This window comes from Coenobita brevimanus, chromosome 40 (genome assembly GCF_032717465.1).
Source record: "Coenobita brevimanus isolate Jiangsu-jjx chromosome 40, ASM3271746v2, whole genome shotgun sequence".
In the NCBI taxonomy this organism is placed as follows: Eukaryota; Metazoa; Arthropoda; class Malacostraca; order Decapoda; family Coenobitidae; genus Coenobita; species Coenobita brevimanus.
In genome coordinates this window covers 4418329-4426774 of record NC_136993.1, presented here as the reverse complement: position 1 = coordinate 4426774, position 8446 = coordinate 4418329, and the positions used below count along the sequence as shown (strand labels likewise).

The window sequence follows — 8446 nt, the reverse complement described above, 5'->3', positions numbered from 1 at the left end:
CCAAAACCAGAATCACCCCAACTGACCACACACATACACTAATTATAAGAGAGCCAACTGGGAGGCCTTCACAACTGAAACAGAACAACACTTTGAAACATTAAACAGTACATCCATCACAAACATCAACACTGCTGTGCACACTTTCAATACAATTATTCAAAACGCTGACAAAAAACACATCCCTAGAGGCAACAGAAAGAGACACAACCCCAACCTCACACCAGAAATTCAAGGCCTCATCAGTCAACGGGACACACTACGACACTCCCCAACACCCCATACACAAGACACCGTACAACAAATACAAGAACTCAACACTCAGATAAAACAATAAAATATCAGAACATCAAACACTGAACTGGAATATTTATCTCTAAACACTTGATCACAAAACAAACACCAACAAACTCTACAAAACACTAAACAGCATCACACTCACCAACAGCAACACTACACAATCACACGTTGCCATCACAACAACAGACACTATACCTTCAAACAAACAACGAGCAAACACTTTAATCAATCACTTTTCACATGTCAGCCATCTAAACCCCCATCGCAACGACCGACGTGTCATCCAACGTAAGAGACAGTTCCCCAGAGACCCCGACCTCACGCTTTTCACTTACAACCAGACGAAGCACATCATTAGTAACCTCAAGCACTCATCTGCCTGTGGACCAGACAACATAAGCAACATACACCTTAAACACCTTGGACCACAAGGTATACAAGCAATCACCAACATATCAAACTACAGCTACTCACACAACATATTACTCAACATCTGGAAGCATGGCAATATCATCATTATCCCCAAAACCAACAAAGATCCCACATTACCATCCTCACATCGCATCGCCCCATCACACTCCTCTGCACCCCCTCCAAAGTCACTGAACGACTGGTACCTCACACCCCCTAGCCCTATCACAACATGGTTTTAGACCACTGCACTCCACAAACACTCTTCTTACAGACCTTACACTGAGAGTTTTTGATGGTATGAATTCAGCACTAGACACACTAGTGTCTAGTCACGCTAGACATTAGCAAAGCTTTTGACGCCATCCCCCGCCACAATCTCACAAACAAAATATTCAACATTAACATGCACGATAACACAAAATGATGGCTGGCAAACTATTTAGCAGGCAGATGTGCACATGTAACATTTGCCAGTCAGTCTTCGAACAGGAGAAACTTCACAAATGGCGTCCCCCAAGGATCTGTTTTGTTCCCTACACTGTTTAACCTATACATGCATCACATACCCACATCCCACACACCACAGATACACATAGCTTCCTATGCAGACGACATAACACTTATATGTACACGCCAAAACGCAAGCACAGTCGCACGCATCATCCAGCCTTACCTCAACACACTACACGAATGATTCACCACAAACAGGCTCAAAATAGCCCCAGCCAAATATACAGTGACTCTTCTCACAAACCGGACAGTAGAACACAGTTACATTCCACACCTTACAATAAACAACACTCCCCTACCACACACACACACACACACACACACACACACACACAATCCTTCGTGTACAGTACAGTAACATACAATACATCAATGATTTTAAACAACACATCACAAACGTTAAGGATAAATTAACACCAAGATTCTATGCCTTGAGGTCACTTGCCCGTACAACATTTGGACACAACAAAGAAACCACCACCGCAGTATACAAACAATATATACGTTCAGTGATGAATTATGAAAGCCCTGCTTGGGCTTCTAAACTCACCAAAACACACTACAACACTCTACAGACCATACAGAATAAGGCCCTAAAAATAATCACAGGCTGCACAGCTACTACATCCACAGACCAACTACACCAAGAAACCAAAGTCCTCAAAGTCAAGGATCATCTAGACATGAGAGACACCCAAATTCTCGCTGCGCCTCCACAAACCCACACCATCCACTACACTACATGGCAGCATATCCACACACACCAAGGAATATCAAAACAACACCCAGCACACGATATCATACACAAATACTGTCATCTCTCCCCCCTCGTCCACCTGAGACCAGCTTCCAGAAGCATATCCATACTCAAATCACTCGCCACCCCATTCAGTCACTTAAAGACAACACACAGCTGCATGCACGGCCTCCTGATATCCACCCTACTGAATCCTATAACCCTCGTGAGGACAGGGTCCACCTGGCCAGGCTGAGATACGGGCATCATCCAGCCCTATTAAGTTACCAGAAGAGACTGGATGACTCCATTGCTGATGCTGGTCCAGGATGCAACACAGCACCCCATATTATTAAGCACATTATGGAAGACTGCACTGCACACAAATAACCTATGCAAACAACACAACATACACTCCTTCAGAGCTCTGTGGTAAAGCCCGGTCTCAGCCGTGGCCTTCCTTAGGGACTCGGGGCTGTTTGGCCAGACTGCCTAGGGAACAACAACTACTACTACTACTGTGGATATCTGATGTTGAAAATATAAAGTGATATGAATATATTATTTACGTATATATATATATATATATATATATATATATATATATATATATATATATATATATATATATATATATATATATATATTATATCCCTCATACTTAAATGGCTGAGGACACCAAATTCTGTAAGGAATAAGACATAATTCATCAAAATCATACAGTCTCTCTCTCTCTCTCTCTCTCTCTCTCTCTCTCTCTCTCTCTCTCTCTCTCTCTCTCTCTCTCATTTAATCCCTTTCAGATCCCGGTGTGGTGAACATGAAGGTCTGTCCTCTCTTATTAGGAACACTGGCTGCTGCTCTGGTGTCGTCCACACCCCTACTGCACCACACCGGTCAGTACTCCAGCAATTCTTTCACCCGTCCAACCCGAGGACATCTTTTACAGTTCACTCATGCCAATTACAAACTAACTTATTCACACTGGGAGAGAGCTTTCAGACTGGTCGGGGTAGATGAACCCATGGCAAAACCTGTGAATTTGAGAGATCTTTCTTAAGTTGTGTAAGAATTTAAAAAGTTATATAGTAGAACAGGCCAAGAAGAATTATTCCCTCATTTAGGGAGCTGTTTTCTGGTGAGATAAAACAGCTTCAGACGGACCTGGACCGTCGTCACGTATTAATAGGAAGGGAATGTAAGCACATGCAGTATGTTTCCTTCTCATCAACAGGAGAAGACTGTCAGGACGATACTCTTGAGTCCAGGTTTAATAATGAGTAAAATTAGACAATGGTACCCTGGAGTACCAGACTTGGGAGATAAGTTGTCCGCCGGGATTTTAGTCCTGACATTTACATATTGCCAGAATTAGTTGAAATTAACATGGCAAAAAGTGTTAATTCGGATTTAAATACTGGACATGATCATAACCCATAACTGGTATATCATTTTTATTTTTTATTTCTTTATTTTTTTCAACAGGTTTTAGCTTGTTCTGACTTGGTAGTGAATCGGACTAGCGATGTGGAATATTTCGTAGTCTGTCATAAACTCTGGTACAGTCGTTCACTTAAACTTGGGGCTGATTTGTATTCTTTTGTAGCATACTTAGCGTAACTCAGTGGCAGAATAGGAGATACCAAAGCTCTACATCCTCTCCACTGCACTTTTCCATGACTACCTCCAAATTCTAGTATATTCTCTTCTTATAGCTCATCATTTGAGATGGCAAGATGACAATTTCAGGCCAAGTTAAAGTGAACAGGGTATACTACTGGACGAACGGACTATCAACAATTATAGACACTGAATGCATCTTCCCAATAAAACAACTTCCTTAGGTATTTACAATTCTGCCATTTCATCAAGCCACGGGGCTGTGATAATGAGACACAGCAGAACAAGATGTTCACCGGATACACGGCGTATCACCAAGGGTACCTTCATAGGCCCTCTGTAATGAAATTATTGTTTCCATCCACCTGAGAGGTATTAAAAGTGGGTGGTTGCAGCAGCAGCAACTGAAGCAGTAGTAGTAGTAGTAGCATTTGTAGCACTAGTAGCTGCAGTCTCAGGATTAACTGGATGTGAACCCAGTGGACTGAAGGCTGAAATCGCCCTTCTCCTGCAGTCCACCATCCTTCTTTTGGGGGAGAGGGAGGGAACTGAGGGACGTTTGTATGATCAGGCAGCAGAGCCACCCGGTCATATCCGTGCCACCACGTGAAGGTGTCTCTCTGCAGCACCATTAAAATAGATGAAGGTTGCTACAGCTTCGATATCCAGACATGCACTAAGGCAGAGAGCTAGCCACAAGTACACTGAATTAGCGTATAAGCTGAGATTCACACATACAGAACACAAAACACTTCTTAGATCTTTCTGACTTCTTTCTTATCAAGGGTAGCAGATATCACCTTGGCACTTATGACACACAACACTGCCCACATAAGAGGTGCTACTCAAAAGTTCCAGTAATTTGAACAGATGGAGCCAACCGTTTATGGTTTTGCCTTGTGCCCCTAGGAGGAGTCAGCAGCACCTCTTGTGCGTCAGTGTGGCCTCAGCTGTGTCTGTGAGCGAACGTGTTGTTGAGCTATGCTGACTATTGTAATGTGGTGTGTAGGTGGTTTGGCAAGGGTTTTGCACTAGCGGACCTCAAGGAACAAAGAACCTGCATCAAGTTCTGCTTCAAGATCAATAAGACGGCTGCAGAAACTCACCGGTTGCTTCAGCAGGCCTTTGGTGACAATGCCATGTCCCAAAGCAGAACATTTTTCTGGTACATGTGGTTCAAGGAAGGACGAACGTCTGTCGATGACAGTGATTGTTCTGGACGACCGTCAACGGCAACAACACCAGAAAACGTCAGAAATGTTCGCAGGCTATCCTTGCAAATCGTAGACGAACTATCCATGATGTTTGCAATATCATTGGACTGTCGTATGGAAGCGTGCAACGCATTTTATCTGACGTGTTGGGCATGAGACACATCGCTGTAAAATTTGTGCCAAGACTGCTGAGTGACGAGCAGAAAGCACATCAAGCTGCAGTTTGAGGGAGCTTAAGAATCAAGTCAGATGGTGATGAATCATGGGTTTATGGTTATGACCCGGAGACAATGCAGCAGTCATCGCAATGGAAGTCTCCCAGATTCAATGAGGCCGAAAAAAGCGCATCAAGTTCGCTTCAGTGTCAAGTCGATGTTGATCATTTTCTTTGATATCCAAGGGATTGTTCACGAGGAATTCGTCCCACCCAGTCAATCTGTCAGCGGAAAGTTTTACTGTGAAGTTTTGCAGCGTCTGAGGGAGAACATCCACCGCAAACGTCCAGAACAATGGAAGAACAAGGACTGGGTCCTGAATCATGAAAACGCCCCTGCCCACACATCAATTGTTGTCCGGCAGTTCCTAGCTTCCATTAACACGGTAATCATTCCCCACCCACCCTATTCACCTGACCTTGCCCCCTGCAACATTTTCCTGTTTCCCAAGCTGAAATTAGGAGATCCAGACAGAATCACAGGAGGCGCTCAAGACCATCACGCTTGAAGCCTTCCAAGGATGCATGGACTCGTGGAAAAACGCTGTGACCACTGTATACATGCCCAAGGGCACTACTTCGAAGGCAACAGTGAGAACTAGGAGATAATGTAACTTATTTTCCTACAATATTCAAATTACTGGAACTTTTGGGTAGCACCTCATATTCACTGCGTGTCACAAAGAGTGGTTATGAAGGAAGGGGATGATGTGGATGGTAAATTCACCTACCCTTGAAGAAATATCAGGTAAGGTATTTATTACAAATGGCCTTACTTCTATACAAAATGCAGACCACAAAAAAAGTAATAATAATAATAATGAGGCAGCCTACGTCCACCAGTGGGTTAATATGACAGGCACACATGAAAGTGTGGGAAAGCTTCACCTGAAATGATCATATTTCTTTCTGTAGTTTGATTTCATTTCTTATTCATTGGTATTAACTATCTGTGTCATTTCAGGATTCCCAGTGAACAACACCCTGAACGTCAATGCCTTGGAATCTGTGCTGACAACACTGAGTGATGCGCGCAACTCACTGGTGTTTATCACTGATGGTACCAACATTACCATCTCCTTCCTTAATGTGAGTCTGTGTTCATAACTTGTAGTGTGTCACAGTAATCCATTCACACTCCTGGCAAAGGTAACTCTGTTATATCCATGTAAGCCGTATTTTGTGGCTCCTGAAGAACAACTAGAGTAGTCCATATGGCCAAGAAAGAACATTTATTGTCAAAGAAGTAGCCCAGTGCACCCCATACCATGGAGAGGTGTATGGTATGTAGGGGGACTACTGGGCCTTGGAAGCAGGCTGTGAAGCCTATGCCCAAAGTTGGATTAAAAAAAAAAAAAAAAAAAAAAAAAAAAAACTGAAGAGAGGCTTTTTGAATTGGAGAGATTAGTCTTCATTAATATGGGAGAAGTTGTGGCTCAGTCGGTAGAGAGGTGGCCTGCAGTCCTACTGGACCTAGGCTCAAATCCCCACTGGTGCAGGGAACAAATGAAGGATTTGAATTTCATAAAAGCAGACTTTACTGATCTACCAGAAGACCCAGCGACATGTCGTAAAAATATCCCTGCTAATACCAATACACCAGTCCTGTATGAGAAAGCCCTAGCATGTATTCAATATGGATGGTGGGTTTTAGCACTGAAGTGGTGACATGTAGAGGTGTATGGTATGCAGGAGGACTTCTGGACCCTGGGAGTAGGCTGTGAAGCCTGTGCCCAGGGTTGTACCCATGTGGGGGGAGGGTCCCCACATACAGCTCTTCTCAATTGGGTGGAGTCAAAGGCTTTCCGTCTCATTAACTCTCCTCCTCTGACTGACTCCCTTCAACCTCTGTCTCTTCACCGCACTGTTGAATCTTTATCTCTTTTCTATCGCTACTTCAATGGTCACTGCTCCTCTGAACTGTCTGCATGCATTCCTCCACCTCTTCGATGGGCGCGTAGCACCCGTCTAGCAGCGAACTCTCATCTCTTTTCTGTCCAACTCTCTAATGCAAGAGTTAACCATTACTCTCAGTCCTTCATTTATGCAACAGGTCACCTCTGGAACTGTCTCCCTCTGTCTGTATTTCCTGCTTCCTATGATCTCCAGTCTTTCAAACACAGTGTGTCCAGGCATCTTGAAATTATCAGATCTTGACTTTGGCTCTCTCTTGTATTTAGTTTGTCTCTTGGAAGGAACAATAATTGCGGGCTCATGGCCTTTGGTTCTTTCTTCCTCACATAAAAAAAAAAAAAAAATGGGTATACGTGAGGAAGGCTGCTGGAGTGCAGAGAGACATTCATGTAGAAATTTGTGTTACTGGGGAGTCTGTATACATCTAGAAAACCTGGCAGATATGCAGATATGTGAGAACAATATTGAAAAAGAGTCTAATGTATTCTTTAGCACTTTGATAATTATGTGTTTATTATTAGCAAAAGTGTTTATCAGTATTTCTTAGACTAACACACACACACACACACACACACACACACACACACACACACACACACACACACACACACACACACACACACACACAGGCACACACACACAGCCATTATACCTGGACAGCTGTAGGTGATACCAGCATCCCTCAACTTTTTCCCTGTCTCTAGAAATAGAGATGATGAGCGGCAGGAAAAGGACATTATCAGCTTCCAGTCCACTGGGTTCACATAGAGATGAGCCTTGGACCACTGCAACAACAATAACAGAGTTAGATATATGCAAAATAAATAAGTAAAATAAACAAAATAAAATAATGTAAATAAATAAAATAACTCATCAGATGCTGGGGATGCTATGTTACTAACCTCTTGTATTACTTGACTTTTTTTTTTCTTCATAAGAATATTTTGTTCAACTTACGAGACGCTTTTTGAACTGGCGAGGTTAGAGAGAGCTTCATAATCCTCTTCAAAAAACAACGTCTTCACTAACTTAAGTAAAATTGTGTACACTTGGAATTAATTAGCATATCTAAATGCCACTGCATTTAAAGAATTATAGGATACAACACAAAGGTTGAAGGATATGACTTACAGGGCTGAAGGAAACGACTTATGGGGTTGAAGAATATGGCTTATGGGGTTGAAGGATACGGCTTAAAGGTTGAAGGATACGACTTACGGGGTTAAAGGATACGACTTAAAGGTTGAAGGATACGACTTATAGACTTGAAGGAAATGACTCATAACTCTGAAGGAGACGACTCAGTTGAAGGACACGACTTATGGGGCTGAAGATATGACTTATTGGTTGAAGGATACAACATAGAGGGTTGCAGGATACGACTTACAAGATTCAAGGATGCGATTGAAAGGTTGAGAGATATGATTTTCTCTGCAGGCATTTCTGAGCCGTCGTCCTCACATAGGATTAAGTGCATTTGAGGTGTCACATGGCCTGGATGCTAATACAACACAGGCACAACTC

General features: G+C 42.8%; 1 long non-coding RNA gene across 1 annotated transcript; it reads left to right on the top strand.

Annotated features, from left to right (window-relative positions):
* Positions 1-2779: 2779 nt before the first annotated feature.
* Positions 2780-8443, top strand: LOC145397200 (uncharacterized). Its single transcript, XR_013896892.1, has 3 exons — positions 2780-2856; positions 5973-6097; positions 8360-8443. It is a non-coding gene; the product is annotated as an uncharacterized LOC145397200 (long non-coding RNA).
* The last annotated feature ends 3 nt before the right edge of the window (positions 8444-8446 follow it).